Source organism: Musca domestica, unplaced genomic scaffold (assembly GCF_030504385.1).
Source record: "Musca domestica strain aabys unplaced genomic scaffold, Musca_domestica.polishedcontigs.V.1.1 14, whole genome shotgun sequence".
Lineage (NCBI taxonomy): Eukaryota > Metazoa > Arthropoda > Insecta > Diptera > Muscidae > Musca > Musca domestica.
Window position 1 is genome coordinate 14,406,126 of NW_026712192.1, and position 14,898 is coordinate 14,421,023.

The following is a 14,898-nucleotide window of genomic DNA, read 5'->3' on the forward strand; positions in this document are numbered from 1 at the left end:
TTTAGCGATATATTTTATCGGAACTGTTTCAAATTTCGTACTTAATGTTCGTAATGGGTACTACAGCCTATGATATTAAAAAAAAAACAAGTAAAAAACCTGTAAGTTCGGCCGAGTTGAACTTTGAATACCCTCCACCATTTGGAACGAATTTGGCAATTCTCAAAAATAATAAAATCCGTTAAAAATTCTGTTAAAATCTTAAAAATACCGAATGTAGCTGTTATATTAGGGTCTATACGACGACATGGAACTGCATAGGTAACATTTGTCATAAGCCATTGTAATATTAAAATGCGAAACTTAAAAACAAATCGGTAATAATGTCGCTAAAATCATAAAAATACTGAATATCGGGAGGTACCGATATATAGGGCTATACGAAGACGTGGACCTGCACAGAGAATTTTCTGTTTAAGGCTGTAGTATTCATAACGAACTTTAAATACTAAATTTGAAACAATTCCGATGAATAATGTCTCTAAAATCGTCAAAATACTGAATATCAGGAGCTACCGTTATATGAAGGCTATGCCAAAACGTGGACCTACATAGCCCATTTTCAATTACAAAAGTCCTGCAGACATAACATACATTTGAATAAAATTGTGTCTATCTACTTCAATTCGTTCGGAATCTAGAGTGAATGGCTGAATGGCATACTTAATATATCCTCCATACTATGGTGAAAATTTCGTGTTTGAAGCTCGTAATGGGTACTACAACCTATGACAGAGAATTGTCCATGTAGGTCCACGTCTTCATATAGCCCAAATATAACGACACCACATATAAGTTTCACAATATTCTATATTTATATATTATATTTTCGTGATTTTAGCCACGTTTTTGAATCGAATTGTCATAAAATCCACATAAGGTATTCCTTTTGAGTACTTTCCCCTCAGAAAGAAAATTGTCTTTTTATGTCCACGATATCGTATAGTCACCATACAACTGTTCACCCGATATTCGCTATTTGGACGATTTTGGCGACATTTTTACCGGAATTGTTTCAAATATGTGGTATTGCAGTCTGTGACAAGAAAAATTTAAAAAAATCAAATTTTGTGTTTGAAGCTCGTAATGGGTACTACAACATATGAAGGAAAATTGTCTATCTAGCTCCACGTCTTCATAAAGGCCACATATAATATGAAAATAATCTACTACTTATTTCACATTTTATGAGAGTTATAATTCGATTGAGATGAACATTTTCAAACAATATTTGTTGGTCCCAAGGACGAACCCTATCGAAATTGATGAGAATCGGTTCAAATTTAGATATAGCTCCCATACACAACTCCAACTTCGGGTTAATTGTGCACCAAATGGCCAATATCAGTCCAAATGAACTGAATTTTGGTCAATCCGACCGAAACCAGTTTATAAGCAAGTACATAAAATTGTGGGAAAATTGGTTCAGATATAGCTATAGCTCCCATATATATGCTTCATCCGATTTGAGATTTAAAGTCCCTAACATGTGTAATATAAATTCAACAAGTATGATATTTGGTACCAGATAACTTATGGAGCTACCTCCAATACCACTGTCAATTTTTATGAAAATCGGATCAGATTAGGATATAGCTCTCATATATATCTCTTGTGCACTAAATATCAGCCCAAATGGACGAAATTTATCCTAGGAACAATTACAACAAATTTTGTAAAAACCGGTTCAGTTATAGCTTTCATATATATGTTCCATCCGATTTGGTTTTAAAGTCCCTCACATGCGTAATATGCACTCCACAAAAATGATATTTGATACCGTGTATCGAATGCTGCTAGAAAATACCTCTGCAAAATTTTATGGAGATCGGTTCAGATTTTTATATAACTTCGATATACATCTTCATCCGATGTTACGGTTAATGCACACAATATAAGTAATATTACTTTTAAATAGATTCAATAAATAAATAGATTTATTCAGCCGAATTTTATCATTTGCTGAAATTCGGTCCAGTATATCTGTTGCTCCAATAAATATTTTTACACCCTCCACCATACATAGTATGGAGGGTATATTAAGTTCGTCATTCCGTTTGTAACTCATCGAAATAATCATTTTAGACCCAACAAGGTATATATATTCTTGATCAGCGTAAAATTCTAAGACGATTTAGCCATGCCCGTCAGTTGTAATCACGCTACAGTCTAAACGAATTAAGATAGGAAGCTAAAATTCTGAAAAATTCTCAGATCCCTCTTTTGTCTGCAGGCAGGTCAAGTTCGAAGTTGGGCTATATCGGTCCACGATATTGTATAGCCCCCATATAACGGGACCCCCCGATATTCGGTATTTTGATGATTTTAGCCACATTTCTAATGGAATGTTCTGAAAATCCACACAAGAAGTTCCTTATGAGTACTTTATCCCTTGGAAGAGAATTATCTATATAGGTCCACGATATCATTAGCCCCCATATAACACTACCCCCGATATTCGGTATTTTGACAATTTTAGCCGTATTTTCCTATGGTATTGTCTGAAAATCCACACATGGAGTTCTTTGTGAGCACTTTAACCCCTGAAAGGTAATTGTATATATAGGTTCCCATATATCGGTAGCTTCCGATATTCGATATTTTAAAGATTTTAAATGGCCCGGCCGGCCCTGCCGAACTTACTGCTTTTTTACTTGTTTAATATAATCCTTATCTATGACTTGGCACTATACAGCAATATTATCTTGGTTCGAGAGGTACAAAAGCCTCCGTCAAAATTGTTGAAAATCGATTCAGAGTTGTAAATATTTCTATATTGTGACTACCCTAAATCCATGATACACCTTCATATATGGTTCATAATTGAAATAATTTGTTACGGGAGCTCTACTTAATACGTATAGTGGTGTAGGGTATCATATTGTCCGAGTTTTGACCTTTCCTTACTAGTTTTCTATTGAGCATATTTTTTATTTGATATTGAGAAGCTACGAAACATTCAATCGAGATCCTCCACATAAATGTTCGTAAAAGAAGAAAAACTACAACAAACTGCTGACTTTAATATTTCGTAGGATATAATTTGTTTCACATCATATTGAGCTGACAAAGAATCATCCGTGTGTGTGTGTGTGTGAGATGATACTTAAGGATCTTCGTAAATCTTTGCCAAAGTACCCGTTGGCAGTGTATCAGTAAATGTTTCCGGATCTCGAACCTAAGGGATATATATAATGTATCTGTGTGTATGTGCCTTAAGTGAGTATATTGAGCTAACCCAACATGAGCATTATGTTCGACATACGCTTTCTATGTCCTTTTGGTTTTCCATCCGACTAGGATGTGAAACGTCTGCTGGCACACACACACACTTACACGCTCATACTGTCACTGAGCCACTCCGTCAAATTCATATAAAACACATATTTATTACAGCCATTGCTTATGCCATGTTAAGCTATCCTTGACAGTAATCGTGTCCTTGTATTATGGCGCATACTAACGCATATAAATAATGGCCACACGAGTAATTTCTCCATCTAGTCGTAATGGCGTGGAGAACAAAACAAAACGAAAGTGGGAGTTGAATACAACACTTAAAAGAGAGCATCAACAATTTTGAATTCGAACCAGCCAGGGAGCTGATCTGAAGTAAGCAAAGCATGGAAAATTTATTTGTTGTTATATTTCTTTGGCTTGTTTTGTTGCCTTGTACTGACGTTTATTTTCTTTTATCTCCCTCTCTCCTTCTTTCTCTGTCGGCGAAAACTTCCTTAGTTGAATTGTTTTACAGCTCCGCAAATTGCTGGGAGTTTGCCGGCAAGTGGCTAGATGTTTGACTAGTTTGCTTTCTATGCCACTGGTCGTGTTCAATGTTATCTTAACATCAAATGCTTTTGTGGTGGCATCCTTGCCATTTCGATATTGATTGTAATCCTTTGCCATTGTGTAATGTATTGTCCTTGTGAGCAGAAGAATTACAACAGCAACACCAACAACAACACCGAACAGCAATACTTCTTGTAACGGAGAGTGGGGCAGTCAAGCCAATAAATTTTACTCTAGAATCTGCCGCCTGGAAAAACTACTTTCAAATGTGGTTTCAATGTTTTGCGTTGGAGAAATGTGAGGTCACCACCACCGACCACCGTTGGTTCGCTGGAATGCCGCTGACTCCTTCTTTGTTCGGCTTGTTTGTCATTGTTAAGTGTGTTTGCTTTTGTTGTCATTTTTATTGTCGCCAGAGAATGACATTTTTATTTACTTTGGGTCGGGATATTTGATCGCTGTCTTTTCTGTAAAGTTTCTCATTTCAGTCGCCTTTTGAAAAATGTTTTGCCTTAGGCAAAGGGAATTATTATAAGTTTAAAATGTTACAGCAACTGAAACTAATGTTTTGTAAATATTTGAAAATTATTGCCGGATTCAGTTGAAATGTTTGTGGTACTGTGGGAGCTATAATAGAAAAATACAAATTAAAACATGGATATTAATAAAACACTACTACACTTGACACTATTATATTTAAACTAGCAAGTGACGGAATTTTCATTTATATAAAAGTGCATTTTACTGCATCTAAAACTAGTAAGGAAAGCTCAAAAGTCGGGCGGGGCCGATTGTATGATACCCTACACCACTATGCATATTTAGTAGAGCTCTCGTAATATTAAGATTTATATTGGGCATTTCTGAGCTCTATGAGATATCTGGTACAAAATTTGATTATGGTAGAGTGCATATTTTGAAAGTTGAAGATGTAAACAACAAATCAGATGAAACATATGTATGGGAGCTATAACTATATCTGAAGCGATTTTCATCAAATTTTAAGTATTAACTTCTTGAATGAATGCGTTTGGAAGCGCAACATTTCTCTCACTTTGGGCTGAAATTAGCCATTTGATGCACAAGAAACCTAAAATCGGACGAAGATATATAGGGGAGCTATATCCAATTCTGAACCGATCTTGATAAAATTTGAATCAAGCATCTGGTACTATATATAATTTTAGTGGGGTGTATATAACGAATGTGAGGGACTTAAACACCAAAATCGGATGAAACATATATATATGGAAGCTATAGCTATATCTGAACCGATTTCCACCAAATTTAAAGTACTTATTTCTATACTAAATTCGGTCGGAAGTGTCAAAATTCGCACCATTTGGACTGATATTAGCCATTTGGGCACACAAAACCTAATATCGGATGAAGATATATAGGGGAGCTATGTCCAAATCTGAACCGATCTTAATTAAAAAAAAAAAAATAAAAAAATAAATTTGAATTATGTATTACTGGGCTGAATCTAATATCTGGCACTAAATATAATTTTTGTGAGGTATATATTACGAATGTGAGAGACTTAAACACCAAAGCGGAAGAAACATATATATGGGAGCTATAGCTATAGCTATATCTGAACCGATTTCCACTAAATTTGAAGCACATGCTTGTATGCTGAATTCGGTCGGATTTAACAAAATTCACACCATTTGGACTGATATTAGCCATTTGGTGCACAAGAAACCTTAAATCGGATGAAGATATATGTGGAAGCTATATCTAAATTTGGACCGATTTTCACCAATTTCAATAGGGTTAGTCCTTGAGCCAAACAAATGTTATTTAGAAAATTTCATCTCAATCGAATAATAAATGCGACCTGCATTTTGGTTACAACAATACAACATACACATACACTATGTGGTGTAGGGTATAAAAAAGGCAAAAATAGAATTTATCCACTTAGGGCCAGGATTAGTTTTTTTGTCAAAAATTTAATTTTTTAAAATTTAGTTTTTTTTTAATTAATTTTAAAGTATTTTGTAAGAAAAACCATTTTTTTCGTGAAAAATTTAGTTTTGTGGGAAATAAACTTTTAAAAACCAAGGCATCTTTTCTCTTAAATTTGTCACATGCATAAACCCTGTGATCCTGATTTTCATGTCATAATGTCTAAATGTTATCGGTTCAGATTACCATATATATCTTCACTCGATTTCAAGTTTATTGTGGACCAAATGTTTATAATATGCACGAATAAAATGAATTCAACCCTGAAGAAAGTGCATCACATTTTGTTAAAATCGGCTATGGTTACCATATAAATGTTTCATTCCGACTTTGTATTTAAGTCCCCCACACACGTAAAATGTTTTCGACAAGAACGATATTTGGTCCTAGCTATTAGATACAGCAATTCTACAGATTTCTATATATCTTCATACGACTTCGCGTTTATTGTGCACCAACATTTTAATATCAGCTCGAATAGGATGGATTTTGATGAAAATCAATTCAGACACTAATGATACAGAGATCGAACAACTGCAACAAAGTCAAACGCCATAATTTTTTCCCTTTTTTTATTTTATTAAATGAAAGCAAAACATATCTAAAATAGCATCAAATTTTAGAATAAGTTTAGATTTGTTCGAATTTGTCACCTTTGGCACGAATTATGGTCTTCAAACGGGCAATGAAATCGTTACACGCAGCCCGAATTTTCCTCTGCGGTATTTTAGCCCGTTCCCGGCGAAACGCTTGGTTGAGGTGATCGACACATTGGTACTTTTCAGTGCCAACCTTGATTTCCAAATGTCCAACGGATTGGTATCCGGAGATTTTGGTAGCTATTGTGCGCTGAAAATGAAGCGAGGACCCTCATTTTGTAACCATTCTTGGGTGGCGCATGCAAAGTGCAATGGAGCTGAGTCCTGTTGGAATGTCCAAGGTCTGCGGCCAAAATGTTTGCGTGCCCAAGGTTTAATACACCCTCCAGAATATTTTCGTGATAATATTCGACATTTATTCTGATGCCACGGTCGATTAATACGAGCGGAGAGCGACCATCGGCTGATATGGCGGTCCACACCATCACCATGGCCGGCGCTTGAGTTCTGGTGGCCAACCATAGGTGACCATTTTCAGCTGACCTCTTTGGCACGTAAACACGATCATTTTGTTTGTTTACAAACTGCTGGATAACGAATGTGTTCTCATCAGAGAAAACCAAATTTGGCAGTTCACCACTTTCGGCCAAGCGAAGCAACTCTTTAGACCTTTTTTAGTCTAATTTCTTTCTGTTGCGGTGTAAGTTCTTGCACTTTTTGAAATTTGAATGGTAAAGCCATTTTTAATATTTGCCGAATGGAATATTGCGATATGTTCAGCTCACGGCCCATTTGTTGGCCACTCCGACGCGGTTTTCGATCAAGTCGCTTCTTTACTTTTCGAACAATTTCTGCTAATGTTGCTGTTTTCTACCGTCCACTTCCTTGACGTCGGGCTACGGTAGCAGTATCACGGTAACGAGCGATGATACGAGACACAAAAGATTTATTCACATTTAAATGCTGGAGGGCTCTAGCGATAGCCACTTGTTGTTTTCCAGCCAAATATAAAGAAATAACACTATCACGCTTGAATTCCATCACGAATAACTTTTTTTCTGGAAAATTCTCACAGAAATGCTTTTGTATGCTTGTGAACAATATAATGAACAGTCACTGGAATAATTTTAACAGCTGTCAGACGAGTGGCTTAGAAATGACAACAGTCTGAAGTTGGTTGCAGTTTTCTTCATCTCATACTGTAGTTCCTTTTGATGATCTGCAAAGAATCACATCGGTGAAAATTTAGATATAGCTCTCATATATATCTCCGTCCGATTTGTTTCTTTTTGTGCATCAAAGGTTTAATATTAGCCCAAGTAGGACGGAATTTGGCAAATATGTAGATATACCGGACTGAGTTTCACCAAATGTTAAAATTCGGTAGAATATGAAAAAATCTTTTAAATTTGGGCTGCTATTACATATATGGTGGACAATAACCATAATATTAGATGAAGGTGTATATCGAAAGTATATACAAATCTGAACCGATCACGATCAAATTTGGAAGAGGTAAACGATATATGGAGCCAAATATAATTGTTGTGGAATGCATATTACGTATGTGAGGAATTTTAACACCAAATCGAATAAAACATATATATGAGAGCTATAGCTATATCTGAACTGATTTTCACCAAAATTTTAATTACTTGCTTCTGGGCTGAATTACATTGGATGTGTCAAAATTCAGTCCACTTGGGTTCATATAATCCATTGGGTGTACAATAAACCTGAAATCGGATACAGATATATATTAACCTATTTTATCTTATCTAATACCTGGTACCAACGATCATTGTTATGAAGTGTAATTACACATGTGGCTATAATCCCAAATCGGATAAAACATATATATGGGAGCTTTGCTATATCTAAACCGATTTACTTGCTTCTTGACTGAATTCGGTCGGTTGTACCAAAATTCAGGATCGATATTAGCCATTTGGTGCACAATTAAACCGAACTCGGTTAAAGATATGTTTGAACCGATTCTCACCAATTTCAGTAGGGTTCAACCTTGGGCCAACAAAATATTGATTGGAAAATTTCAACAAAATCTGATAATAAATGCGACCTGCATTTTGTTCACAAAAATACATGGACATACGGACGGACGGATTGGCATGCATAAATCGACGTGAAGAAGTGATTCTATTACTATCCTCAAAAAATAAAAAAAAAATAAAATAAAATATATATATATATATTTGCCATCAATTTTGCAATCAATTTATCGTATATATATATTGTCTCCGCACAATGATTCCTTATAAGTCCACATTCCTAAACCGATAACTATCGTACCGTTCGTCTGTTATCCCTTTCATAATTGATTCCATTCCAATGGATAGACCATTGCCTCAGTTCAACAATATTTTCAGCAAATAATATATTCTAATAATATCGATTTAATTGCAATAACACCTAATTTAATGCAATTAACACAATTATAGGAACATATTATGAATTTAATTGAATTAATTATTACATATTTATGACCGAAATTTTCACAAAAAATCTTTGAACCCCCTCTCTCATTCACAAACTATGTTCGAAATTTGCATTACAGTTGGCCAAAACCACTCAATTACATACGTACACATATAGCTGTTCACAAAATTAAATTCTTCATAATTTAATTTTTTAATTAGCAATTTCATTCCATTGCAGAGTAAATATTATTTCAGAACTATTACTCGAAGAATTCATGCATTTAACCATAACGCACATTCAAAATGGAAATTCACTTCTCGGAGCGTTTCCATCAACTCAATGTAAAATAAACAATCCATTTAACATTGAGGATGAGCGGTGCAAAGGAATCGCTCAGCTTCTGGGTAATGGCATCAGTTACATTTGTAAATGGTTTCGTTCGAATGCACTAAAAACTGAAATGGATGATAGAACATTACCTAAGGAGACATCACAGTTCAACACTGTACAATTATCTTTACTCAGTAAAGTGTCTGTGAACAAACATATTTTTTTGTTAAAATTTATGTGTAGGAGTTCAGAGTAATAGCCTTTGTTCGTTAGAAATTTTGACGAATTCAAACACATTTTCAAGTGTCTTTCTGTCAGTCGCAAACGAACGAAAATTCTAATTTTACTCTGCATTTTCGGCTTGCGTACCAAAAAATAGCCTTCACCAAGAGGTAAAGAAGGCCTTTATTATTAAATTGCCAACTCAATATTCTATCGATTTTCATTTCAAACTGCTGAGGTCTGTGAAATCAGTTAAATTCTGCTGTTAAAATTGTGGGCGCTGTACCAAATGTGAACCCAAATGGACAATTTGGAAAAATTGCACGTAAAGCTTCACAATTTGGTATAACAATTTATATTGTGTCTAGGGTGGTTGGTACTGAAAAAGAGATATATCGGTCCACCTTTTCGTATAGCCCCCATGTAACGGTAACTCCCGATATTCTTTATTTTTGATGATTTTCAACACAATTTTTACGGATTTATCTAAAAATGGTATTTGTAGTTCGTTATGGGTTCCAGCTCCTGAGGCGGCACATTGTACATATAGGTACACTTTTCGTATAGGCACATATAACGTAACTCCGGATATTCGGTATTTTGATGATTTTCGCCACATTTTTTCGGTTTTTTCCAAAAATTGGCATTTGTAATTCATAATTGGTTCCAACGTTGGTGGCAGAACACCGATATTCGATAATCCTAGTCACATTTAACAAAGAAATTGTTTGAAATTTGATATTTAAGTCTCTCAATAGATAACAATCCTTGTAGTATACTGTCTATATAGAATCCCGTTTTGGTATGGCCCCCATATAACGGCCTCGTTTTTTGAAAAGTTTGACTGCATTATCCAAACGGTCTTACTGATATTTTAAGTTTACTGTGGAAGACGTTTGAATACAATGTATACAGTATTTTTCCTAACCCATTTTTAGAGGTTATTATGTCTTTGTGCATATGTTTCTAACATGGAGAAGGAAGCGAGATAGACCCATAGTTACTTTGGAGGATCTCTATAGAATCACTTTCTGAGTTGATTTATGCATGTCAGTCCGTCTGTCCGTCCGTCCGTCCATCCGTCCGTCTGTCCATGTATTCTTGTGAAAACAATGCAGGTCGCATTTATTATCCGATTGAGATGAAATTTTCCAAACAACATTTGTTTGGCCCAAGGACGAACCCTATTGAAATTGGAGATAATCGGTAAAAATTTAGATATAGCTCCCATATATATGTTCGTCCGATTTGCCTTTTATTGTGCACCAAACGTGTAATATCAGCCCGAATAGTATGGAATTTTGCACATAAAACCAAATTAGGAAAATAAGTATGCTAAATTTGATCGAAATCGGATCAGATATCCGATTTGTTATTTTTGTCCTCCGCAGCCGTAATATGCACTCAGTAACAACAATATTTGGGGAAATATATCAAATACAGCTCAGAAATACATTTGCTAAATTTGATCGAGATCGGTTCAGATTTGGATATAGCTCCCATATATAACTTCGTCCGATTTATCTTTGATTGTGCACCAAACGTCTAATATTTGCCTAAATGGGATGAAATTTGGCACTTACGACCGAATTGAGTCTAGAAGCTAGTATGTCAAATTTGGTGAAGATCGGTTCAGATATAGCTATAGCTCCCATATATACTGTTCATCCGATTTGTCATATTTGTTACACACATCCGTAATATGCACTCCGTAACAACAATATTCAGGGAAATATATCAAATACAGCTCAGAAATATCTTTGCCAAATTTTATCGAGATCGGTTTCGATTTGGATATAGCTCCCATATATATTTTTATCCGATTTTAAATGATTTGTGCACCAAATGGGCAACACAAGTCCGAATTTAAAAGATACAAATGCTTGGGCATATTTAGTCCTTTGAACTTTAAATTATAATTATAATCATCGTATGATTGAATTCTCCCATAAAAACTTTTAATAGTTATACGCAGCTTTACTAAATTAGCAAAGTGGTGTAGGGTATCATAAAATCGGCCCCGCCCGACTTTAGGACTTTCTTTACTGGTTTTGAAATTTATTTGTGTGGAAGTTCATTGTAAAAGCTTGACTTTGTAATAATGTTTTTTTCCACTCGTTATAAATTTTTACGAATTGAAACACATTTTTGTGTGTTTTTGTGTAAGTGACAGACAAGGGAAAATTCAAATTTTGCCATTCATTTTTGGTTTATTTAATAAAAAATAAAATTTATAATAACCTCCAGCGAGAGGTAAATAAAACCTTTATTAATAAATTCGCAACTCAATATTCAACGACATTCATTATACCCTCAGTCATATAGCTATCATTTGATACCATACCATAGGTCTCTTTGGACCAAATCCGTTTCAGGACATTTGGAGTCGATCTAGCGATATCCGTCAGTCTGTCTGCACATTTAACATTTTCTAAAAATTATCACATTTGTCATGTAAAGTGAAGTCCAATATTGTCCAATCCTGGCACGTCGCAATATTTATATCATATTTATTTGGATCCGATACGAACGGGACAACATCAGCCCATTCCTTCAGAACGCACTCCATAAAGCGTCAATAATTTGAATAATCATAACAGAAGACATAATATATATTTAAATAATCGATCATTGAATTAGGGTATACGTCTGTCGACATAACCGCTTGGTACTTTTTACCTTGTTTTGAACAAGAATGCTGTCAATATTGTGGGCGCTGTGCCATCCGTGAACACATATAGACAATTTTCTACTACCAGGGTTGTCATTTATTACGGGTTTTAAGTACCCAATTTGAAAAAAAATTCCGAAACTAAAAACATCAAAATACCATAAGGTACTGTAAAACGGGAGTATGGAAATATGTGAACCTACATAGACAATTTCTCTATGTCTATACAGAGAGAAATGTAGCTAATATCATCGGCCACCTTTAATAGGAGCTACAGATAATACGGCTTGAATACAATTAATTTTAACTTTAACGAGGCAAATATTGTCTTCACATATCAAATTTTCATATACCGACAGTATTTGTATACCCTCCAACTTCAAAGGACAGCATTTATCTATGTCTATTGAAATCACGACATAGCCCACATTAATTGACGTAGAGCTTCAAAATTTGGTACAACAATTTATATTATATCTGAGAGGGAGGGTATGTAATGGGTTCTGGCTTCGGTGACGGAATATTTTATACATATGACACGTTTTCGTATACCCTCCACCATAGTATGGAGGGTATATTAAGTTTGCCATTCCGTTTGTAACACCTCGAAATATACATTTTAGACCCCACGAAGTGTATACATTCTTGATCAGCATAAAATTCTATGTCGATCTAGCGATGTCCGTCCGTCTGTGGAAATCATTCTAGCTCCCGAACGAAATGAAGTAGGCTGATAAAATTGTACTTATATATATTGAAAATCGCCCACGTAGGTCCACGTTTTGCTATAATCCCCATATAATGGCACCTCCCTATTTTCGGTATTTTGGTTATTCAAGCGACATTATTCACCGGAAATGTTTCAAATTTGGTATTTGAAGTTCGTAATGACTGTAGCATTTATGGCACAATTAAAGTGTCGATCACCTCAAGCGCTTCGCCGGGAATGATCCAAAATACCGCAGAGCAACAGCGTGTGGAGGTTTCATTGACCGCTTGAAGGCCATAATTCGTGCCAAAGGTGACCAATTCAAATATATCTAAACTTATTCTAAAATTTGATGATATTTCCGAAATTTTTTGCTTTTGAATACCACCATTTGGAACGAATTTAGAAATTTTCAAAAAATAAAAACCTTAAAAAATTCTGCTAAAATCTTAAAAATACCGAATAAAGCCGTTATATTGGGTTCTATACGACGTGGACCTACATACATATATTTTGTCATAAGCTATTACCATATTCAAATTCGCAACTTGAAATAAACGGTGAATAATGTAACTAAAATCCTCAGAATACCGTATATAGGGAGGTACCGATATATCTGAGCTATACGAAGACCTGGACCTGCATAGACAATTTTCTGTCACAGTCTGTGGCATCCATTACGAACTTTAAATACGACATCTCAAACAATTTCGGTGAGTTTGGTAACTAAAATCATCAAAATACTGAATATAGAGAGGTACTGATATATGGGGCCTATACGAAGACCTAGACCTGCATAGACAATATTCTGCAACAGACTGTAGTTCCATTACGAACTCTCAATACGTAATTTGAAACTACTTCGGTGAGTAATGAGGCTAAAATCATCAAAATTCCGAATATAGGGAGCTACTTTTATATGGGGGCTATATGAAGAGCTGCACAGACAATTTTCTGTCATAGGCTGTAGTATCCATTTCAAACTTCAAATACCAAATTTGAAACAATTCGGAATATCGGGAGGTACCATTTTATGGAGGCTATATGAAAACGTGGACCTATATGACCCATTTACGAACTTAACCTGCCTACTGGCAAAATAAACATGTGTGCAATTCGTTCGAAAGATAGCGTGATTACAACAGACGGACAGACAACAGACGGACAGAGCTAAATCGACTGAGAATTTTACGCTGATTAAGAAAAGGATATATATAGACGAGTTGGCAATACTAACCTATTTTCCGAAACCTAACTTATTTTCCGATAAAGTGATAAACTACTACTGTTACCATTTATCCAAAAGAAGTGTGATATGTCTCATGGAACCAAAAGTAGGTCACCATATGTTTGCAAGATATTACCTTACATTTTTCTACCCAGGAAAATAATTAATTCCTACCAAATTTTAATTTTTATTTTCAAAAATTATCTACAGCACTTCTTGTTATTCCTTAAATCCCAAAGACCATCAATGAAAATTTGATATTCCACCAGGGATTTGTCTTGGTTTTTACATCATCCAAGTTATTTGCCACTCTCAATAATCTCCCTTTCCCAATCACTGTGAATATCAAGCCCCCCTCACATTTGCCATCTTTAATACTGTAACAAATTCGGATAGTTTATTATAACACTTATCACATATTTTTCCCACTTGACTCATTTGGAACTCAATCCTTTCTCCTTGCTCTTGCTGTGAAAGTATCTGGATTGGATGGGGGTGGTTGGGGCAGCAGATAACTGCCAAGCACTCTAGCTACAAGGTGAAATTGTTTCCTACTCGGGTACCCCAGAAGGTGGATAGATAGATAGACAGTGTAATGACAATCCTACTTTATTTCCAAGTTTCAAGACATTGTCTTAAGTCAATTTAAGTTGTGGAAATTTTTAAATACTCCAATGTTGGTCCCGTAGAACACATAAAGTTTATTCATCGTATCATTATCATCATTGCTGCTGCTGCTACTGCTGCTTCTGCCGGAGTGTGGTGGCCTTTTCCAAACTGGTAGTTATCATAAGTCAGACGACTACCAGCCAGCCAACAAGCGAGGAAAGCAAGCAAGCCAGAAAACCAAACCATGCCACCGACAAACGACATTCGGTAGTTGCAGTAGTAGTAGTAGTGGCAGTTATTCAACCAGCAACAGGATATGAAAGGGTAA